Source organism: Ictidomys tridecemlineatus, chromosome 3 (genome assembly GCF_052094955.1).
Source record: "Ictidomys tridecemlineatus isolate mIctTri1 chromosome 3, mIctTri1.hap1, whole genome shotgun sequence".
NCBI classification, from domain to species: Eukaryota; Metazoa; Chordata; class Mammalia; order Rodentia; family Sciuridae; genus Ictidomys; species Ictidomys tridecemlineatus.
The window spans coordinates 192,155,429-192,179,815 of record NC_135479.1 but is presented as its reverse complement, the minus strand read 5'-3'; positions in this window follow the sequence as shown (position 1 = coordinate 192,179,815).

The window sequence follows — 24,387 nt, the reverse complement described above, 5'->3', positions numbered from 1 at the left end:
TATCAGTAGTAGTGAGTTTCATGCTATTATTTTAAATGTACTTTGGGGGAATATTTGGAATGAATCTTTTTCTAAAATGTGATATTTTCTCAGAAATCCAAATTTTATTTACGTAATAACTTCTTAAATTTGGAAAAACATTTGATATAGTCAGTAAATTATAATTCCATTTTTGATGTTAGAAACAACCTGCAAGTAAGCTGAAACAACTCATGTGGCCCCTGAAAGATAACTGGTATTCTTGTAAACATTCCCCTAATTTTAAAAACCTTGACATTTAAACAGCAGCTTCTACTTAGTTATACTATCGTCTCCCTCTTTCTGCGTATTAACGTTGGCCTGCCATTTTACAAGCTTTCCAAGTGTGTAGGAAATTTGGCTGTGTTAGCAGTTTTGTTTTAATATATTCTTGGAAATTTTATCTGGAGCAGTAGTGTGTGCTTTCAGCAAGTGGCTAAAATGGATGCAGATTTTCTAACTCCAAGGAGGTCATGCCTAATAATACCATCAATTGTTGAAAATTCATGTAACAGCAGGTTCTGATGTTACAGGAGATGCGGCATGTGATTTACCTTGCCATCTCTCTCCCACTTGTATACCCTAGTTTCACTGTGATAAAATCAGGAAGATCTCTAGGCACTGAAGCTACTCATGCCACTTTTGCAAGCCTTAATAATTACACTGGCAGCTTAGGTGCCTTATTAAACCAAGAGATGCAATGTGTGCATAATTCCTTTTCTAAAAAGATTGCCAGTGGCAAAGACAGATGCTCTGGAAAGAATCAAACAGTGAGCTGTGAAACTCCTCTAAACATGTGTTTGTCCATTTACCAGCATTTCTGCCATTATCAGAATATGTTTACTTGTAGTCTCAAGGATGGCTTTCTACAATAAATGCAAGGATAACATGCACTCTGCAGGTTGCAGGTTACATTTATGTAAGGTGTATGCTCTTCTCTAATTTTTGTGCTCAGCATCCAGTTCAGGGTTAAAGTGGCTTTCTACAGTACTACTTCTACCATTTATCTCTCAGTACATACATACATGTGCACACACACGCACACACGCACACACACACACTTCCAGAACAGTTTGCATATGAGTGAGATCAGTTTTTCTCGAACCTGGTTTCTCACCCCTGATCTATCTAACAAATCACACTGCTAGAAAACTGGCTTTTGTTTCTAGGGGGAGATATATTCTGTTGACCATGTGGTTAGAAGATAGGCACCCCAAGTTGCCACTTAAGTTAAAAGTATAAAAAGCTTAAACTGACCTAACATTTAAATTTTATTCCCCAAAAGTTTAGATTTAGTATGTTCAAGACTAAGAGGCAAAATAGTCTGAGATGAAAGCTATTGTTTTTGTCTTAATAGGAATGGGGTATTCTGTAGCTAACAGCACTTCTGTGAATTCCTACCTTACTTTTAGTAGAGGAATGTCATAGATATCATATTTCATCAGCAATGATGTCTTGATATGTTCTGTGAACAATTACAATATCTTTTCATCTCCCTTTTGTTATAAGAAAACTTTATAGTAAAAGCTTTTAGATATGTAGGAGGAGTGTGTAATCCAAGTCATCGAATCTAATAAGAAATTGTTTTGGCAAGTACAAAATACTCTCAAAATACATGGGTTTGGAGTTTCATATCTAATTGAAACCTTTTAATGTTGGAATAGATTTGTCCTTAAGAAAACACTGTCATACTTTTAAATAATTTGGGGAGGGGCTGCTTCAAGAAATATGCAACAGGTTTCTGTAGCATCAAAATTATGTTTATTTAAAAACAGAAATTCTGTTGTTCTGATGTTTTACCATAGAGACAGACCAAATGGAATTAGGGAATTATATGCATATCCACAAGAATTGAAAGGCTTTGAAAAATTGCTTGTGCAAAAGCTTTGTGAGGAGATATTAAGCCAAATAATTTAAAAATGCCTTAGAGTGTCAATATGTATAGGGGATTCTGATCCACATGTTGATGTATAGGGAATTCTGATCCACATGTTGCCAATTGTGGTTTTTTCTAAAGAATATAAGCCATCTGTGGAAAGCCTAGTTTGGGTTTTTATTTCACTATTAACTTAGACCATCCTGAGATCATCCGACACCACATTTCTAGGTTTTTCTATTGAGAAGAGCAACCTCTCTAGTTTTTTGGAAAAAAAAATATTCTCCAAACCTAATTTTGGAACTTTCATCTGTACATCAAGGCATGTGTTTTATTCTTGTTAAGCATGAAAATAACTTCTCTTTCTTCCAATGTGTTTATGTTTAGTAGAAATGACTCCTATACAGTTTAACCTTAGTAGACTATTTATAAGTATTAATAGAAAGTATCCTGTCTAAACATTAGCTTCAAAAGATATCATGAATGTAATAAATCATAATATACCACATGGTTCCAAACCATTATTTATTGTCAATAACAAGCAAAGAATAACAACAACAACAAGCAAAGATTGTTTTGGCACCATCTTTCAAATTGGATTTTTGTAAAACTAGGTCTCAAAGATGAAAAGAGTTATGAAGAAAGTTTGACGGATGTGTAGCAGTGTACCCTGATGTATAAAAATATACTTGATCCCCATTTGAACTTCATGTTCTATTTTTGATAATGTTTGATTTATTCTTTTTAAAAAATGATTCAAATATTTTGAATTTTTTGAAGACATATTGACCTATCTCAAGAACTCAAAGACTATTTAGTTTTTAGTTTTAATATCTAAGTACAGAATTTTTCGAGCTAAATATTATATGTAATATTAGGTAAATGTCAAATATTTTATTCATTCAAATGTCTAGTTATTGCAACATTATTTGGATAAGACATTTTTATCCCTTCTTGGAAAATATTTATATATTTTTTTGAAAATTATATTTTGGGTCTATTTCTAGACTCTATTATTTTCTATTTATCTATACATCTATTTTTCTCCAAAACTACATTCTTGCAATTAATATGTATTTATAGTAAGTCGTGAAATCAGATTACTTATGTTCTCAGTTTTTCCTCTTTTAGAAAAAGAACTTCATTATTCTTGTTCATTTGCATTTCCATATAAATTAGAGAATCAACTTGTCAATTTCTTCAAAAACCTGCTGGGATTTTGACTTAGATTTCATTAAAACTATAAATTCACTTGGGAAAAAAATAGATTTTTTAAACAATACCTACATAACCACATATAATTAGCAAAATTACAATATTAACAAAAATAAAATACTATAAAATTTATAGAATTAATTCGAGATTATGGATTAGATTTTAGGTGTTCCCCAAAAGGTTCATGTGTGAGACAATGAAAGAGGGCTTAGAGATGAAATGATTGGGTTATGAGTGTTTTAAATTAATCAGTGAATTAATCCCCTGGTAGGGGTTAACTGGAAGGTAACTATAGGCAAGTAGGGTGTGGCTGGAGGAGGTGGGTTATTGGGGGCGTGCCTTTAATGTTTACATTGTCCTTGTTGAGCAGAACTCTCTCTGCTTCCTAGAACCACGTCCCCAGCTGCTTTCCTCCATCATGCATTTCTGCCATGATGTTCTGCCTTATCCTGAGGAACGCAGTCAACTATCCATGGACTGAGACTTCTGAAACCATGAGACACAAAGAAATTTTCCTCCTCTAATTGTTCTAATTGTCTAGTCTTTCTGGTCACAGAAGTGAAAATCTGACTAAAACAAGTTCCACCTATTGCCCTTCCAATGTTCTCTTTTTGAACCATTATTCAATCCAGGGTCATACATTACATTTAGTTTGTTTCTCCTTAATCTCTCATTCTGAATGAACTCTTCAGTCTTTCATTGTCATTCATGTCTTTGACACCTTTGAAGAGTAATAGCTAGTTATTTTTTTTGTTTTGTTTTGTGTGATGTTTTTTCATGTTAAATTTAGGTTGTTGTTTTTAGTTAAAAAACAAAGCAAAACATAAATGATGCCGTACCCTTCTCAATGTATCATATCAGTAGGAAGCAAGTATCACTCTATCCTGTTTCTGGTAATGTTGACTATCAAATGGTTAAGGTATAGACTATTTTCTATCCCACAAAATTACTAATTTTTTGCGTTTTGAATTAATAAGTATATTGGGGTATTACCATTTTTTCAGATTGGAAGTTTTCTATCAATATATTTTTAAATTTAAGGATGCTTTTGTTTTCATTTCCAATAGACTCTTCATCCTATTCAGTGGAGTGTTTATTTCAAATATTGAAATTTTTGGTTCTAGGATTTCCAACCTTATCCTTCTATTCAACATTGTCACTGAGCATTATTGTAGCTGCTCCTTTAAGGTTCTTGTCTGCAAATTCAACATCTGCTAACCCCATCATTGTTGTCTGTTTATAGTCTTTTCCTTTGAGACTGTATCACATTTTCCTGGCTACTTGTATGTGAATAATATTGGACTATATCCTGGACATTCTGAGTATTAGATTGTGAAGAATCTGGATTCTGTTATATTGCTTCAAAAACTGTTGATGCTTTTGTTTTAGCAGGCAGATTCAAAGTGCAAACAAGCATGTCTGTGGTGTGCGGCAGTTTAGATCTCAGCTTAGTTTCTTGAACCACAGCTGTGAGTTGCTTTCTGCTTGTCCCATTCAATATGTGGTTTAGTGGTCAGTAGAGATTTGGGTTGAGTTAAGCCCAAGTCACTGGACTTCTACTCCTCTGGCTTTTCTTTCTGATGTTCTTATCGCACTCTCCAGTGACCCTGGCTGTCCTGTGCCTCTTGCCCTTTTTCCCCTTAGCTTGGGAAGGTTTTCTATCTGAGTTTGAAACATCTCTACACCCCTGCCTCTGTGACTGTGGCTTTCCCTGGGGAGAAAAAATGCCAAAAAAGGAACTCATTCTCTTCTGATTTGCCTTGGCTCTGCTCCCAAATCTGCATATCAGAATTTGCAGGTTTTATGTTTGTAATTTTTCCGTATTACAGCTGTATTTAGGAGGATTGTTTTGGTGGATGGGTATTTCTCCACTAACACGACTTAAGAAATGGTTTGGGGCTGGGGGTGTGGCTCAAGTGGTACCGCACTCACTTAGCAATGCATGAGGCACCGATTTTGCCTCAGCACCACATAAAAACAAAATAAAGATATTGTGTCCACCTAAAACTAAAAAATAAATATTAAAACAAACAAACAAAAGAAATGATTTGGAAACTGGAATTTGAATGGTGAAAGGATGTTGTCCTAAAAATAGTTCATGTGAAGAATAAAGTGCTTGAGAAGGAAGACAAAACTTCACTTATACAATACAGTGGCCTCTACTGGGTATCCTCCAACTCACAGTGAATGACTTAATTATTCCCAGCCAGTTCAGAGCTCCTGTTAGCAATGCTATTTTAGCACCTAAAAGCCATATTCATGCAATGCCACTTCTCTTTCATAGCCAGACTTTATTAGGAAATAACTGGACACTACCTAGTCTAGGTCTAAGTCACTTTCTTGAGAAATAATAATCAGCATTCTGGGAGCCTATCCTGTGTTTTAATTTCTACTCTATCTACTGTATCTCTCTTCTCTTCTTCTGCCACCATGTTAGAAGAATTTTTTTTTAAGTCTACCAAAAACAACAACAACAAAAAATACAATAAATGCACAGAAAAGCAGAATGGAGAATGGAGAAAGAGTTATTCAGTTGCCAATAGTCTTCTAGTGTTCCTTTCTGCCCTACCTGAAATCTGGCTGAATATTTTCCTTAACTAGCATTGGATATTCTTGTATTTTAACTAGAAATCCACACGATCTTATGTTGGCTTTTATAATGTTCAAGTTTATGAATATTGACTAACCCAAACGCTTTACATGTTACAGGCATTATGAAAAGGTTTCTATAACTATAATGATAGCATACACAAAACAAATGTGCCCGGGAATGTTAAAGTAGCCCAAGATGAACAGAAATTATTTATCATTTAAAGTGAGGTAATTTCTAAGTAATTATGATTAAATTACCATATAGATGTTAGATAAAGATCCTGTCTGTTAATTTGAATGTAATTAGAAGAAAATAGAAGCAAAATATCCTATAAGCTATGGATTTTTTCCGCACTTACTTAAGTTAATGCTAAATAAGATAATGCCCGTTAGGTATAAACTCTCTAAATGCAATATTTCTGTCTTCTCTTGGTGCTTATTCTCCACCTCTGGGTCAATCCCATTATTATAATTAAGTTTCTGCTTAATCAATTTTATTTCTGTACTTAATAGAAAGAGGCCATTTTTCTAGATGTTCTGTTTTCCCAATTATATAAGCACTAAGAAATCAATTGCTTAACAAAAGTTACAGTAATATGATTTGAACATGAATTACTCTCCAACAGAAAGACATAATGAGCCAGATGAAAAATAAGAACCTGTCTCCCCACCCCCCAAACAAATAAATAAATCTCAGCAAAGGCAAAGCTTGAGAACTCTTGGATTTGTCAAACATTTCATGGATCTTCCAAAACATTTTGGCAGGATAATTCCCTAAAGTGATTCATTATCCATCAATTCATATTTCAATGTCACTTAATATTTGTTGAATATTCACAACATGCTATCATTGCACAGCTGCTGAGAACATGCTTCTGTCTCTCAACCTCACACTGCATGTTTTTTAAAAGATGAAAAATAACATATATTTTAAAATTTGTTAAGAGGAGAAAATTGGTTTAAAAACAAATGAACACACACATATCCTTCAAGAATTCATTTTGATACCATTTTAGAAGATATTCATTGATTGTGAAGGCACAAAAGAGTGACCCTTATTTTCATTTATATATTTTTTTAACTTTTTTATTTATATACATATAAACTTATAAAAACATGAATATGTTTATATATAAATCTTATTTTCAATTAATTTTGATATTCCTCTTTTGTATTCATATATCCTTCAATTCTACTACTTCCAGAAAAAGTTTTAGTCACATCCTAATTTTGATACACTATCTAATTTTAAAGTTTCTGTTTAGGAGTACAGACAATTCCATTACTTAAATGCTAAAATTTTCCATCTGTTCTTATATTTGATTATTAAGTATTGCTTATATACTTTCATATTCCATTGTTTCCTTTAAAAGGAAGCTCTCAATTTCCACTTGTCCCATAAATAAACAAATCTCCCTCCCTTGGTTCAAGTATCTGCTCAAAAACACCTTTTCAGACCACATTATATGAAATAACATACATGCACTTCTCTCCACACCCTTAAATCCCAAGCTTTCATTTTTTTTCTTTCCTGATATAGTAGATTGTTTTAGCGTTTGTTTATTTACTATCTCCACCAACAATAATATTAAGATCCTAAAAAGGAAATTTAGAGTCTTATTTTTCTTCTTCTACCTACGCAGATCAGCATAGTGTGTGACACCTATAGGCTCTTTGTAAATATTGTTGAATTAATAAATAAATTCTCTAAGAAAAAGTATTTCAAAATGCAACCCCATGTGAAAATTGGCCTAGGTGCTATCTCCTACCACATATGGTATCCAAATTTATTCCTTTTTATTATACATGTGTCAACTATGTTTATTCTGGGGAAAATATCTTCTGCTTATATTCTGGTTAAAGTCTTCTTTGCCCAATTTTTTTTGGTAATTAATTTATTAAGCAAGCCTATTTTAAAAATATGCATGGTGATTTTTGAGTATAACATACAAATGAAAAAAGCACATAAGATCTCCTGCTAGTTTATGAAAATAAAAAAAACATACAAATGAAATTCTTTAAAAAAGCATTTAGATTGAAGAATTTAAATACTCACATATTTGTATCTGATGTAGTTTCTCTGATATTTTCATGTATTCCAGAAAACTTCAATTAATCTAAATACAAAAAAAATTAAGTTTTGAAAATATGTGTGTTAGTCAATTTTCCCTCATTGTAATGAAACACCTGAGATAAGTCAATTGAAAGGAAGAAAGATTTATTGTGGTTCATAGTTTCTGAGGTTTCAGTCTGTGGTCAGATGACTCAATTGTTTCTGAACCTGAGATGAGGTAGTGCATTGAGGCAGAAAGGCAGGGTGGGGGCAGAGCTGTTCACCTTATGACAGGAAGGAAAGTACAAGAAAGCGGAAAATTGAAAAAGGGGTAAAGGGCCAGGAAGAAAATATACCTTTCAAAAAATATATACCCTTTACAGAAGTACATTCCCAGTGACCTACTTCCTCCTACCAAGCTGTACCTCCTGACATTTCAGCCACCTCCCCAATAGCACCACAAGCCAGGGACAGATAATACGAGAGTTTTGGGGGGCAATTCCAGATCTAAACTAAAATAATGTTTAAATAAATTATCTTTTGGGGTTTTGTTGTATTTCATTGACTCGAAAATGAAATATAGAAACATTTTCACTATTACATGGTGACACTCTTATTTCCTCCTAATAAAAGTAGAGCACAAACAATATGAAATTCTGTAAAAAGCATAAGATGTTGGCTTTGGGGAAATAAATGAATTTATTGTATGGATTTCTATGAGATATAATTCATTCAGTATGGATCTAGAACATTTCACTATTTTTTCTATACTCTAATTAAAAAAAAGAAAGAGGGAATGATGATGTGGTATTTCATTGCTTTTCTTTGATTTCTTTCAAGTAAAAATTATGTACTTCAGTCCAAATTTTTTTTAAAAATGCAGCATTTACCAGTGTGCTTTACCAAGCCTAGCATATTTTAAAAGGAAGCATCAGTACTGAGCATCATAATTATTCAGAAATAGTCCAAACAGCTGCCTTTCTTTTTAATTCTTCCTTGGAATTTCTTTTCACATTTTGAAAGAAAGGTAGTGTGAAAAAAACCTTTTTTGATTGAAATTATGTATTTTTTTTCTAAGAGTGGACATGTAAGGGTTATTATCTAGCAGTAAAGAAAACAGATTCTCACTCTTTCCTCAGAGGAGTATAGAAAAATAATGAAAGTGCACGATAATGATATCAAATCATTTTTGTTTTCCTGAGAAAAGAGTGCTACTTTGCAATTGTCTTTTTCGCTAATAGAAATAAGTTAAGGTGATAGCATCTGGCTATTTTTTTTTCTATTAATTTTTTGACTGGGAAGTCTATCTAATCCATGGTAAACTGACCACAGATAAATATCGATGCTACATACTATCATAGCACCTTATTTATATAATTCCTGAGAACTTTCTTTGTTGAATTATATTGATCTATTTATGAGCTTCCTCCATATTATTCCAAGAACTTTTAGAAGGCAAGGGTCATGTTCATATGTTTTCTTATCAAGTACAAAAACAGAACCTACTTCCTGGGGTGTTTTAGTTAGCTTTTTCATTGCTATGATGGGAAAAACAATCTTAGAAAGGAAAAGTTTATTTGGGGGCTCATGGTTTCAGAGGTTTTAGTTCACAGATGGCCAACTCCATTGTTCTTGGCTTAAGGTGAGGCAGAACATCATGGTGGAAAGACATGGAGGAGGAAAGCAGCTCAAAAATTGGCATCAGGAAGCAGAAAGATACTCAGCTCAGTTTATAAAACCGGTACCACAAAGGCACCCCTCCCATAACCCATCTTCTCTAGCCACAACCTACTTGCCTGTAGCTACCACCCAGTTAATTCCTATCAGTGGATTAATGCACTGATCAGGTTAAAGCTTTCATAACCTAATCACTTCACCTCTAAATTTTCTTGTATTGTCTCACACATGAGCTTTTGGAGAACACCTCATATATAAACCATAATGGTGGTGTCACTGTATTAATTGTTGGGTGAAGCTGTTTATTTACATGTGTCTAATTAATAAGTGAATGCATTTAAAGGAAAAGTTTTATCTCAAAAATTTAGTTGTATCTGTTTTTTCAAAATATTTACCAACGTATACAATGATATTTATAAGCAAAATCAATCATTTATATATCTGTTATATTTTAGAAATAACCTAGATATTTTTTTCCAGAGAATTTGCCTTAAAGATAAACAAATAACTTACAAATTAATTTTCTCTTTATTTAAATAATGAAGTGTTAGGAAGTACCTTGGGCTGGAAATTTTTATAAAATGTTATTGTTATTTTGGCCAACTTGCTATGTGATTGTGTAAAATTAGTTAATTTCTCTAGATTTTTGCCTTACATTCTGAAAAATGGGAAGTGTGGTTTATGTTGCCTCTGTGATCCAATTTGATTTCAAGATTCTCACATTTAAATTTAATTTATCATTTATCTGCCACAAAATGATGCATTTCAACTCTAATTACTTCATAGTGACAAATTAAAATTCATGTCACAAACTGATTGTTAGAAACCACTATCTTCTCTAGATAATAATAAATGATAAACTACCCAAGTCTATGTCTATTTTGTTCCTATAAATCATGAGTAGTCAGCTTTGAAAAGTTAATAAAATTTCACCTGTAATTATAAGCAAAATGTTGAAACAAAGCTCAATATTACTGCGATTAATAGCTATTTATTGAGTACCTAAGTGATTAGGTCTGTTATGTGGCTTTTATATCTTTACCTGAATATTAACCAGTTTAAGGCAGATATTAACATTTCTTTTCCTCCAATTATAACCAATTATATATTTGGAAATCAAAAGTACAGAGAAGCACAATGACATTATCTACCTTATTCAAGCTTATCTAGCAAAAAAAAAAAATGTCCATGTAGAGACTAAAATCCTGTTTTTCTTTTCCTAAATTAAAAATAAAAATATGTCAGACAACATCATGAATCTACAAAAACATGTATGTCACATAGTTTGCTGATGTTTAAGAATAAATGATATTTATAAAAGCATCAGGCAAATCAACAATTGCAAAGTAATTATTCAAAATTTAAAATATAAAATAGAAAGCGAAGTCAAATTTTTAGCACTTGGGCCTTTAGGAGGCATTTAAGATACAAACCATAATAGATACTAATAGAAACTTCAGTGTGGATAAATGGGCATAAGAAGAGAATGGACAAGGAGAAATTCACAAAAGATAAAATTGACCAGAAATTTCTGTGCTATATTGAGTCCTTTTTCTATTGGTGATTGTTGAGTTTATAAGGAAACCAAATTGCCCTTTTTACTGTGTCATTTTCAATCTACAATTTAAGGAAAGCTACTTAATAAGAAAATTGCAAGATTGATCTCAGATTAAAATAATAAAATAATAGAAATACAAAAGAATTATAAGTATATGACCATATGGAAATTTAAGGTCTAGGAAGATGAAGTTCTTATAAAACAGCAAATGTTTTAATATGATTTTGGATTTATCATGTGGATCATTTGGGGAAACAAACAAACAAAAAAAAATCCTGGGAGTGTGACCGGTAGGAGTGAATGGTGGAGGTGATCCAGAATGGCAAATTTTATGTATTAACTTGACTGAACATACATTGAAGATTGTTTCTGCATGTGCCTGTGAGGATGCTTTTGGGTAAGAATAGCATTTAAATTGGTTAGTCCCAGTAAAGTGGATCCTCAGTGTGGTAAGCATCATCTAGTATGTTGAGGGCCTGAATAGAAGAAAAGCCAAAAGAAAGAGAAATTTTCCCCTTTATCACTATATTATTTGAGCTGAGACATCTCTTCTCTAGTCCGGGGCCTGGGATTTACATCTTCAGATCTACTGGGACTCAAACCTTCAAACAGGGACTAAATTATAGCTTTTGCTTTCCTGTTTCTCCACCCTGCAGACGGAAGAGTGTGGGACTTCTCTGCTTACATAATTATATGAGCCAATACCTTATCATAGATCTCTTTTTAACATATTTATGTTTATGGATGTTAGATGGATCAGCCACATGGATGTTTGAAAAACTCAGTATGTTGGGAGGACTTAGGAACAGAGGCATCATGTAAGTTAGGTGTAGAGAAGTCTTACGGAAACTTGGCCTGAAAGTTAGTAGATGGAGATATTGAGCTTCAAAGAGGAGGAGGATTATAAGGGGATGCAGAACTGATTGACTGGAAATCTCAACATGGTATCAATTAGGAAATGAACCCTATTTCTGGATCCTGTCCCATCTAACTTGTGAAGGGCTTATTTAGTCTCCAAATGAGAGTGATGAAGGGGAAGTATCTTTCAGAAATTAAGGCTTGGATCTGTATACGGGGTAAAAATGGGAGTTCATAACCCACTTGAATCAAATGTGTGAAATATGATATGTCAAGAACTATGTAATGTTTTGAACAACCAATAATAAAAATTAAAAAAAAAGAAATTAAGGCTTGGTAAAGACAAAGATGTGCTGAGCAGATTCTGAAGAGAATTGCCAAGAATGAGAAACAAGTCAGACATCACAAACATAATACTTTACCCTTTTGCTGCGAATGGATGTCCTTCACAGATATGAAAAGCTGTGGTGGAATAAAGTATATAATTTCTCATTTTTTTCTAGGATCTATCAAGCTTTATGAAATGGACCTGATAATTCCACATTAGTGCTATCTACTAAAGACATGAATGCTTAATATGGGACAACTACAACTCTGCATTTGCATGTGATCACCTGAAGAATAGTTTGTGTCAACAAGTGTTTTCCATTGCCAGTTTTGCTCTCCTTTAAAAATGTACCTCAACCTTCAATATGGACGAAAGGGGAACAGGAACAATTTTATCTGTCTATAAACAAAAACAGTTCTGAGTAGCAGTATGAGTCCTCCAAAGATGGACTATATGTCTTTATTTATTTATTTTAAAGAAAAGACATCACTAACATTTTAAGGGGAAAAATAACTAAAGATTTTAAAACCATGAATAAAAATCCTTACTGATTTTTTTTTTTTGCTTTCCTAATTCAATCCAGCAGTCTGTACCATTTTACATTTTCTTTTCCAGACCACAAGTTCTGCTAGAGTCTTATTCATCCATTCACATGTACTTACACTCAGATGTCGAATAATGCCATAAAGTAGTATCAAAAAATATATTACCACATGGGTTCAGTGACTTTTCTATATATTTATGTCAGTAAAAAATAAAACCAGCATATATATTTTAGAGTCAGTTATACTAAGTAAATCATAAGCATCATGAACCAAAAGAAGTCATTTTAAATGGTGAATATAGAAGCTAAATTTTTGGCTCACTCTTGCTATTATGATCCATTCTTACCATTATTATATATCTGTGTTGCCTTAAAAGTCGCCAAACTCTTTGGTTAAGTAAATAAAAACTATAGACCCAATTTAATGAGCCAGTTATCTGTCTACTGGATAGAAAGATAAGCAAAGTGTGGTGTCAGGTTAGGTTGCCAGCAAATATATTCTGTCAAGGAGAGGTGCATTCAGAATGCTTACTGGGGTATGAGAAAAGGGAAGGACTCGATAGAGGGATAATATAGGCAGCCATGTAATTATATGAGACCTTGACTAATATTAAAAAGCTTTGCCCTAGAAAAGTCTTTCAGAGTCACACCAAAATGGGGCAAAATGCAGAGGGAGACTGAATATATCATTGCATTTCCATGATTTCAAATGTATTCTTACATTGCTCATTCTTCTTTTCAGATTCTTCAGCCTTGTTTCTGTCAAACCCTTGTTTACTTTACCAGTCTTACAAAGGCTCATCTGTCTTCGTGGTGTCTTTGTCCATTTGGACAACTATAATAAAATGCAATGAACTATTAGAAAAATGAAAATCAAAACTACTCGAATATTTTTTCTCACTCTAGTCAGATTGGCAATTATCAATATAAGCAAGAATAAATGTAGGCAAGGATAAGAGCAAAAGGTAAACTCTTACATTGCTGGTGGGACTGCAAATTGGTGCAACCAATCTGGAAAGCAGTATGGAGATTCCTCAGAAAGTTTGCAATGGAACCACCATTTGACCCATCTATCCCACTCCTTGGTTTATACCCAAAGGACTTAAAATCAGCATTCTACAGTCACACCACCACATCAATGTATATAGCAGCTCAATTAATAGCCAAACTATGGAACCAACCTAGGTACTCTTAAACAGATGGATGGATAAAGAAAATGTGGTACATATACACAATGAAATATTACTCAGTCACACAGAAAAATAAAATTGTGGCATTTGCTGGGAAACAAACAGAACTGGAGACTATCATGCTAAGTAAAATAATCCAATCCCCCCAAAATGAAGCCTGAATGTTTTCTCTGATGTGTGGTTACTAATTCACAATAAGGGCAGTGGGGGGCTAGGGAAGAATAGATGTATTTTTTTGGGGGGGGGTGAAGGGAGGGGCAGGGATATGAGGGTAGGAAGGATAGTAGAATGCATCAGACATTATCACCCTATGTACATATATGACTACATGACAGGTGTAAGTCCACATCATGTACAAGCGGAAGAATGAGAAGTTATACTCCAGTTATGTATGATGTGTCAAAATGTGTTCTACTGTCACGCCTAACAAATTAAAACAATTTTAAAAATGCAATGAACTGGTGACTTATAAGCAACAGAAATTTATTGAGACAGTTTCAGAGGCTCAAAAGCCCAGATTCAGTGTCTGGCAAGGGCCCATTTTCTGGTTCATAGATGGTGCCTTCTAGCTGTGCTCTCACAAGGTGAAAAGGGGAACAAGTGCCTGTTTCATAAGGGCATTAATCCCATTCATAAGGTTCTACCTTCATGATGTAATTACTTCCCCCAAAGCTCCATCTCCTACCATCACCAAGCGTTATGATTTCTACATAAAATTTTGGGGATGACACAAACATTTAGACCATAGCTGTGGATTTCATAGAACACATGATGGTGATTCTCTTAGAGTTGTATATGAATTTTATATGGCATTTTTCCCCACCACAGGTACCTCCTGTAACCTAGGGTCTTTTCGGTTATATGTTCCATGTGGCAGTGCTGTTTAAACTGCTGTGGACTCCTTTCTTGCATTAGGGTTTTTGTGTCACTAGCAAATGTGTTGAAACAGTACTCTAAATGGTTAAGTTTGCTGCTTTCAGAAGGTAAAGAATCCCTAAAGCCCTATCAGTTATTTTATTGCTTCTGAATGGCAGAAGTTTTGAGAAATAATCATTTTTCTTTTATTTTTGGAGAAAATGTTTTTGTATTTTCTAATCCTCTGAAACACTAAAAACTTCACTGATGTGGAAAGTTCATGAGTCCTAGTAGGGTTTCTATCCTGCCGCCTTATGTGCATATGTCTTACCAAAACTCTAATGTACTTGTCAGTTTTCGCTCACCTGGTTTGATTAGCATGATTTAATCTATTTAGTGGACCAGTGTGATGTTTTCCAGATGTCCAGATGGTCTAGGTCCCTTTGGGGTATAAGTCAGAGTGAGGGAAAGTTAATATAGCTCTGGGTCAAGATTGAAAATGATGTTCTTCATTCCACATGGAAATGATCTGCTTCTGAGCCTCCTTCCTGACTGGGATGGAAGTCAAAGCAGGTGCAAAGCCAATGACCACATGCTGCAGCCAGAGTCTGTGTTAATCTACTCAAGCAAAAAAGACAGTGGCTGAAATTAAGAGTACTATTAGCTGGAGGTTGCCATAAGCCATGGTTATTTACTATGATGCATCTTGTGTTTTTTTTAAAGAGTGAATCCAGTGAATTAAATCATGATATGAAAGGAGCCACAACTCTTGCATACTTTAAATTTCTGAGTATGGGTTAATTTCTGCATTTCCCCTGAAATACAGTTACTATATATAGATTTTGATTTTCTACTGGGAAGAGGGCACAGTATTGGAAGTTTGCAGCTGGCTTTCTTAAGATAGTTCTCATACACATCAAGCCATCAAAATGAAGGTCGTGTTAAAAATGAACTATATCTATTCAAATTATATATTTAGAAGGTGGATAAATTACTAATGAATGAGACTATGGATCCAGTGAACTCACCGTAATACTGACATGGGCCAGGATTCCATATATCATCTTGACCCCTACTTCTAACAGGAGCCATGGTAGTACCCTGGATATCAACATCAATTCAGAATTAAGATATTTGATAATCTGAGCAAAAAGCCATAGGTCCCTTTTGAGAGAGACTGAATAAATTACTACTGAATATGTTTTCTGTGGTGTCCTATGCATTATGGATCTGATAAGAGATCTGGAATTGTGTTTGGGGCTTCTACTTCAGACTCACATAGCCTGATTCCTTAATCAATACCTACACTGCCTATAATTCTTGCTCATATTTCTAGGGATATTATGTCTTATTTACCATTCCTATAGGTTTGTTAATAACTCCCCTGGCTACTGACTCTTTTTTTCCTGCCTACTATTTCAATCTTGTCACTTAATGAAATGATTACATGTGCTGAGCTTCTGTTGGTCCATGCCACCATCAGTAAGGAAAATACTATTATCTTTATTACAATCAGGGAGTTTAGTTCTGCAACAGTATCACCTGCTTTTAACCTAGCTTACAGATGATTCTTCTCACACAGCTTCTCAACAATGCCAGTTCCCCTCTTATCAACTCACTCTTTAATGCTGTAACAAGGATTGCTGTAAGAAATGGAGTATTATCTTATTGCTCAACTCCAAAGTACACTGTTCTCTGGTGAGTTTTGTACCTTAGATACATATAGTTAGTTAGGTATTAACTACCACTCAGTTAATACCTGTCAGGAGATTAATTCATTAGATATCCATTCTAGCATGCTAGCTTTTCTGAGACTTTGACTCCTTTCTTTAATATTTGTCACAGTTTTTTGACCCCTCCACTGTATATTTATGAATCACTACTTTCTCCAAGTTTCCAGGGCCTTCCTTGTTGGTGGTGCTCTATTAAATCCTTTATTTCAGTAGCATGATCCTAAATTGATAATTTTTTCCTTATTCAACATCAGATTTTGTTCCTTGATCCAGAGCCGTTGGTATCTGGTGGTTCTCTTCTTCCTGGTCCTACCAGAAGATATTACTCAGATTTTGCAATAAATTCGGTGCAAAATCCTTTTCTTCCCTTGAAATGCATAGTGCCTTCCTCACTAGGTTGTGTTAGAATTTCTTCCTTGTTATGGATCTGGATTTCCAGGATATTATTGCAAAATAAACCTTGTCTTACAATATCTTTGGTTCATATGAGCCCTGTGCATGACCTGAAATCAGAGTCTGAGGGTGAGGGCAGTTTGTCTTCTAACATGGAGAGCAGGCTATTTCTGAAAGCAAATGTCAGGGGAATCTGGAGTTTTGAGGTTTTTCAAATGCTTTCATCCACTAATCCCTATTCTTTGTCTCAAGGCTCTGCTCCTTACAGAGCTAGAAATAAAACCCTTGCTGCTGAAGACCTTTCAGGATTGAGAAGTCAACACTGAAGCTCCTTTTTCATTTAAGTCCTGAGAATGGTTCTTCATTCTCTCTGCCCTCCAGCTGCCTGAGTTTAGAATCTCCTTAAATGCTACCAAAAATTACTTATTGTCTTTCATGCTCTGTGCCTTGAATTTCTCAGCCTGAGCTAGCATTATCTCTAATCAGTAAACTCCAAGGATAGTAATCTATTTCCATTGACTTTATTGTTTACTTCATACTTCACAAACCCTAGAGAAATTATCACAGGCAGTGCATTCTCTTCCATTTGAGTCATACCCTATTCATCATAAGTGAATACTTTAACATTAAAGCACTAATTACAACATCGTTCTATCTATACTCCACCATCCATTAGTATTGGTGTCCTCAGTACTGGTGAATCAATGAATAATCCAAATAGAAAATTTCAATTTTAACTATGCTCCCGAAGCTACCTCTGTAACCAATAATTTTAATTTAGAGGTTCTCTAGAAAAAAAAAAAACAACTATGAGCAGACTTATTGGTTAGTGGTTTCAGGATTTATATTTGGAATATAAAGTGAGTGAGGAAAGAAGTAATGAGCAAAGCATGCTGAGTATTTGTATCTTAGTCAGCCTTTTCACTGCTGCAACAAAAAGACCTGAGAAGAACAATATTAGAGGAGAAAAAGTTTATTTTGTGGTGGGAGGGGTCACAGTTTCAGAGGTCTTAGTCCGTAGATGGCTGACTCCATTATTTGGGGCCTGAAGTGAGGTGGAACATATGGCAGAAGAGTGTGTCAGAGGAACTGCTCAGGACATGGCACTAGAGAAAGGAAGAGAGACGGAGAGAGAGAGCATGCGCACAATAGAGACAGACAGACACATACACACTAAGCTAAGCTCACAAAATATATACCCCTAAGGCACACCTTCAATGACCCACCTCATCTAGCCATACCCTACCTGCCTATAGTATTAGGTATTAACTACCAATCAGTTAATACCTATCAGGAGATTAATTCACTGATTAGGTTAAGACTCTCATAACCCCATTATTCATCTCTGATTTTTCTTGCATTGTCTCATACATGAGCTTTTGGGGGAACACCTGATATCAAAACCATAACAGTATCACTAACTGTGAACTATACCTTGGACTGTGAGCATAACTTTGTGTGTGGCCATGGACCATGAACATTCCCTAGGGCCAAGGGCCACAAGATGGATGCTTGTGACTCATAGAAATACTCTGAGGAGGGGATCTGGGGAAGTTCCACATCATCCATTATATGTAATGATGAAAATGATTGATGTCCTCTACAATCCTACAATCATAGCAAAATAAGGATGATACTTTCATAGCAGGGTTGTTTTTCAACACTGTTCTATGATCATGTAATATAATGTATTTAATCATCAGAGCAATTTAAGAAGTTGTTATCACTAGACTCCCCATTTCCTGAAGGAGAAATTGAGGCATAGAGAGTTTGGGTAATATATCTTGAGATCACATAAATATTAAGAGATGGAGACAGGATCTAACCCCAGAAGTTGGAATCTAGTGAGTGAAAAAAAAAAGAAATGTGCATAAATATGTAAAATGTGAACCCATTTCTGTCCAAATCACATAAATATATAGATGAAAATATACTTTATATTAGGATGATATATGTGAAAAATAAACATTCTGTAATATCTATGTGTATTTATATATTTGCATATGTGTATGTACAATCACATGAGTTTGTAATAATGAGTTCTATTAGAGGAATGAAAGTAAAGAATTTTTTCTACTATTCACTTTAAAAAAATTTTAACATTAGCCTATTTTATCTTTGTCAAGAATCAACCAAAAGAAAATTATTCAACCCCACAATTTCAGACTGTATCGTCACTTGGTTATTTATGCAGTCTGCCTCACTTAATTCACCCAGGGCAAAGACATATTTACAGATATTAGAAATTTCTATACCAATTTCCTCCAAGTTTTGTTATGATTCTAACTTTTCTTCCCCCTCCCCCCATTTATCAGACCTTCTTATTTCAACTCTGAATTCCTATCCATGGGGATTTTATTTATTTATGAGCTCCTGTATTTACTGCATGATTCATAGTCACTAGTTTTCATTTTTCCATCTGAGCTAATCTGTACATGAATATAGGTCATGTGGATTTAACTTCTTTAGCTGAGAGGAGATCGATTGCAGTGCCATCTTAATGTCTTTTTCTCCATGGAGTTTGTGTATATTTTGAATGATTGCACCTGCCCACAATGCGGGTGAGGGATGTCTTTGCAGGGCCTTTGGAGTTATTACTCATGACTTGGTGCAGAACAAGAAGAGCTAAGGGGATTGTCAAAGGGGCAGAAGAGTGTGCAGCAGCTTTCTGTGGTTGAGGACTGGTGGAGAGAGTGCAATCCATTTACAAAATCAAATGCCAATGTAACCAGAACCCTCTGAGTTTAGTACTTATCTACTTGACCTTGCTGACACCTCATTATTGCAGTTTCCCATCTTTAAAGGGCATGTGCATTTGGTATCTATGATCTCACTTCCTCCTCTCTCTGTTCTCTATGACTTAAGTTAATATGCCTTTCTCCTGTGCTTCACACTTAGCCCATTAATTTTCCTTTAAGGAAATGCATAATCTATCACTTACCTCAGAAGAGGAAATGTAGCAGCAAAACAGAGCGAGAAGTGAAGGAGAATAAGAGGGTCCCTGAATGAATCTGAAAAAAGAGAAATATCTTAAACCTTTAAATTGGACAATATATTCCATTGGAGTTTTAAACCTCATAATGATAATTATTTGCAAAAAAAAAAAAATCTTGCCCAAAAGGAGCATAAACTTCAGAGCAGAATTAGTCTTTAGAATTTCTCTAATCAATTTATTTAATTTCATAGATGAGAAAAAATATAAAGAAAATTTAACCAAATCTCTCATAGTCACACAGTCTTACAAGAAAGTAGTTTTGTAATCTGGTGCATACATAAAATAGGATTGAGAACTGGCACAGTAAACATCTACTCACAGAGTAAATATCAGTGTCTTGGTTACATACCCATAAAGGCAGGAAGAATCCAGTAATCCTGTATAGACTGAGGCCCAGAAGATTCTTCCCAAGCCATCATGGCCACAGGCTTGTCTGTTGTTTCCATATTCTTTCTGGAAATTTCTGGTTCATAAAGACATTGTATCTCATATTTCCAGATTTAGTATGACTAATGTTAAAGAGTATTCTCTTCCACACACAATCTTTCCAAGTCTTCATTGGAAGGCATTTATTTTTATTGAGGTTCCTTTTTTCAGGGCAGGGGAAGACCAGAGTCCGGAGAGAGGGAGGTGAGCTGACTGTTTGTGAATAGTTTATTCTCAGTATATGCTTCTTAACTGTTAAAAAAAAAAAAGATGTTCTTTTAGGGAAGGTAAGTGAAAAATCACTAGATATTTTTTTCAAACTACATGTAGCTTTTCATGGGTAAGATGCATTATCTTCCAGAAGTATTTCTCAACTATGGCTACATATTAGACTCAACTAGAGAGTTCTAAAATAGTACATATGACCAGCAACACTTAGAGACAAATTAAATCAGATTCTCAAGGATGAGTTCTGGACACGAACATTTAATATTGAAGAGATTCACATGTACAACCAGAGTTGAGAATTTGAGAACCTCTTCCTGGAGTATCTTGGGTAAAATTCCTACCCAATATCATTGAAAATCCCAGTCATTTTATGCTTTCATTACTAACTGAAGAAAGTTGAAGCAGAAAAATTTGGATATGAAAACATACTATTTCTTCAAATATGAGGCAGAAGCCTGAAACAGAGCTAATACAGGGATGACCAGAATATGGAATTTGCTTCAGTATCACTATTAATGTGAGAGTGATATCAATGAATGAGTATTTCCCCCACATTTGTCAGAAATAGGATAAGTATTTCACAATTTTATTCTAATATCTAGAATTATTGTTGTGAGAAAGTGGCATGTCTATAAGTAAATTATAATTTTAGTTTCTTGAGTTTATAATATCACTGCTGAAATTGATAATAGTAAAAAAATGTGAATTAAAATCATTAACAGAAAATAGAAACATGACATGTTTAAAATTCACCTCTTGAGTGAGTACTTCCAAGTTTACTTTTTGCAGCCAGAATTACCCTGGTGGTATAGTGAGTGGTATAGTCAACTTAGAAAACAACATGGTAATATGTCTAAAAACTAAAAAATGGAATTATCAGTGAGCTTCTGGGTATATACCGCAAGATATTGAAAGTAGTAGGGCAAAATGATGTCTCCTCTCCCTTGTTAATTGAAGCATTATTTAAAATAATCAATGTATGAGAGCAACCTAAATGTTCATTAATAGATGAGTGAATACTTGTCTCTCCATTTTCAAATGAAGAATAGGTACATAAGGTAATATCACTCAGCCTTAAAAAAAAATTCTATCATTTGTGAGAACATGTGTAAACATAGATGACATTATGTTACATGAAATAAGCCAGGCACAGAGAGAGAAATACCATATTATCTCACTTATATTAGAATCTAAAAATATTGAAATAATAGCAGCAGAGAGTAGACTGGTGATTACCAGAGGCTAGGGGTGTGGTGAATGGGGAAAAAAGACATTAGGCAGAAAGTACAAAGTTTCACTTAGATAGCAAGGATAATGGGACTAGGGATGTAGCTCAGTGGTGGCTCCTTAGCATGCAAGAGATCATGGGTCCAAACTGTAGCACTACAAAAAAAAAAATACCTTCTGATACATTTTCATGTTCTATAACACAACATGTGATTAAAGTTAGTAATAATGTATTATATATTTCAAAATAGCTAAAAGAATTTTATATGATCTCACCATAGAGAAATGATAAATGTTTGAGGTGATAGATATGTTAATTACCCTAATTTGATCATTCTCTGATGTGTACACTCCAAGGGACATTTGTAATGTCTGGAGACATTTCGGATTTTCACACCTGAAGGAGAGAGGGTGGGTATTATTGGTGTTTAATTGGTAAAGGCCAGATGTGTTGCCAAATGCATTATAATACACAAAACATCCTCCCTCTCAAATCCCTAAAGTAATACCACTGTTTTTTTATGAACCCAAACAGAAATGCATCTTAGGTTTTCAACACATTGACTTGTGTTTCCTAAGTCACATAAGCATTCTTTCTGTCCTAAAAGGGAGGGTCCATCATGTATGCTGATGTCTACTGTAAATGGTCATGCTCAACAGACATCCAACCCCCTGTAGTGTATGAAACAAACGAACAAAAAATAAAGGATAAACCACGTTTCCCAGACTCTCTTGTGGCCAGAGTTCTGGATGTGATTTATCATCTTCTGAGAACATGAACCAGCTTGGAATTTTGATTTGAAACTGAGTTATGTCGTTAAGGAGCCAGGGTGTCAGAAATCCATTTTACTGATGCATACACTAGCAAGTGCAGGGTCATTATTGTGTCAGTATTGGTCTGGCAACAGCTTCCTGATTTCACACATAGTTTCCTGCTTTTATAGCTTCTGGATCAAGGCAGAGAGTGTAGCTCCCTTTATGGCCCAATTGTGCAATGTAGCCTAATGAATGATCCCTGAAAACTCAATAAGGAGTTGGGAGTTAGCCTTCTAATGATCTTATATGGCATTTAATGCCCATAAGTAAATCTCCTTTGTTTAAACTAACTGTAGTAGATTCTCTTCTTTGCAATTGAACACTCAATGATCAGACATAACAAAAAGACAGGGTGAGGAAGAAATGCTCACTTGATGTGGCCACAAAGAACCAATATAGATTCTTCAACTTTACAACTTCATTCTCAGATGCAAAATGATGTTGTGGGAACAATTTGGTACATTATTGTTATTTATGTCATTTCACAAATAAATTACAAACTTGAGTTGCTGCTTTTTCTTCTCCTTTTATTGTCTTCAAGTTGTTTTTAAATCTACTCAAAAGCCAGCTGGCTTAACCTTCAAAAAAAGCAAACTTCTTTCAACGTCTCAAGAAGTTTCTGAAGAACACAAATTTCTCTTTATTAAATCATGAGAGAGTATAACACAAATAAAGAAACTCATTTTAAGCATTACTGAAATATCAAATTATTGTTTATGTATTAAGTTGAATTAATATAAGATGAAGTAGTGATGGTTATGAATTTAAAAAGATTTCTTCAATTGAATATTATAATGTTTTAAAATTTACTTTTTTTATTTTTACTTTTTAAATTGAACACAATTTGCCCTTCTTTCTCTTCTTTTACTTTGCAATCCTCTCTCATCTTCCATTCTCTTTTGCTCATTTATGTAATTAATCAACACTCGTTGAGCACTGTGCTAGTTTTCAGAAATAAAGCAGCCACCTCTGCTCTCATGTAGCTCTCAGTGTAAAGAGGTAAGAAGGAAAGTTAGCACAAAAACGAATGTAAAAATGTTTACTATGCTTTTTTTTTTTTTTGAGATAAACGCCGTAAGAGAAAATAATTAGTTTTCAAAATGAATAGCAGAGTTTAGGGATATGCCAGATTTAGAAGAGTGGGTCAATAAAAATCCTGTCTGAAGAAGTAGCCTTTGAATTTAGAACTAACACATGAGAAGAATTGACCAGATGCAAAAGGAAAAAACCAGGATTGCAGAGCATACTCTGAAAGAAGATCAGTGTGGCTAGAGTTCAGTTAGTAAAGGAACAAATGGCTAAAAGAGCAGGCCGAAGAGACAGGTGTGGGCAAGAATATGTGGGAGTTGTTGATTTGTAAAGAATTTTCATTTTAGCTTAAGTATAAAAGGAAATTATCAAAGGTTTCTGGGGAGATCTGAGACATCATATGTACATGCTGAAAGATGGTGCTATTATGTAGACCACGAACTGGAAGGTGAGAGAACAGGATAGTCCTGCTTAGAGTTATTCCAGTACCTCCAGGAGACCAAGACAGCAGCAGCAGAGTTGAAGATGGGAAAGGTGGATTGAAGAATTTTGGGGAACCAGACTCAATAGGATCAGAAGCCAGGTTAGATATAGTGGGTGAGTTGTGATGGGTTGAATTGTGTTCCCCCAAACTGTGTGTTGAAGTTCTAACCCCCAGTACCTCAGAATGTGACCTTATTTGGAGGAGGATCTTCACAAATATAAACCTTACCTATTTTAAGCTGAGGTCATCAAATGTGGACCACTAATCCAAAATGGTTGGTGTCTTTCTAAAA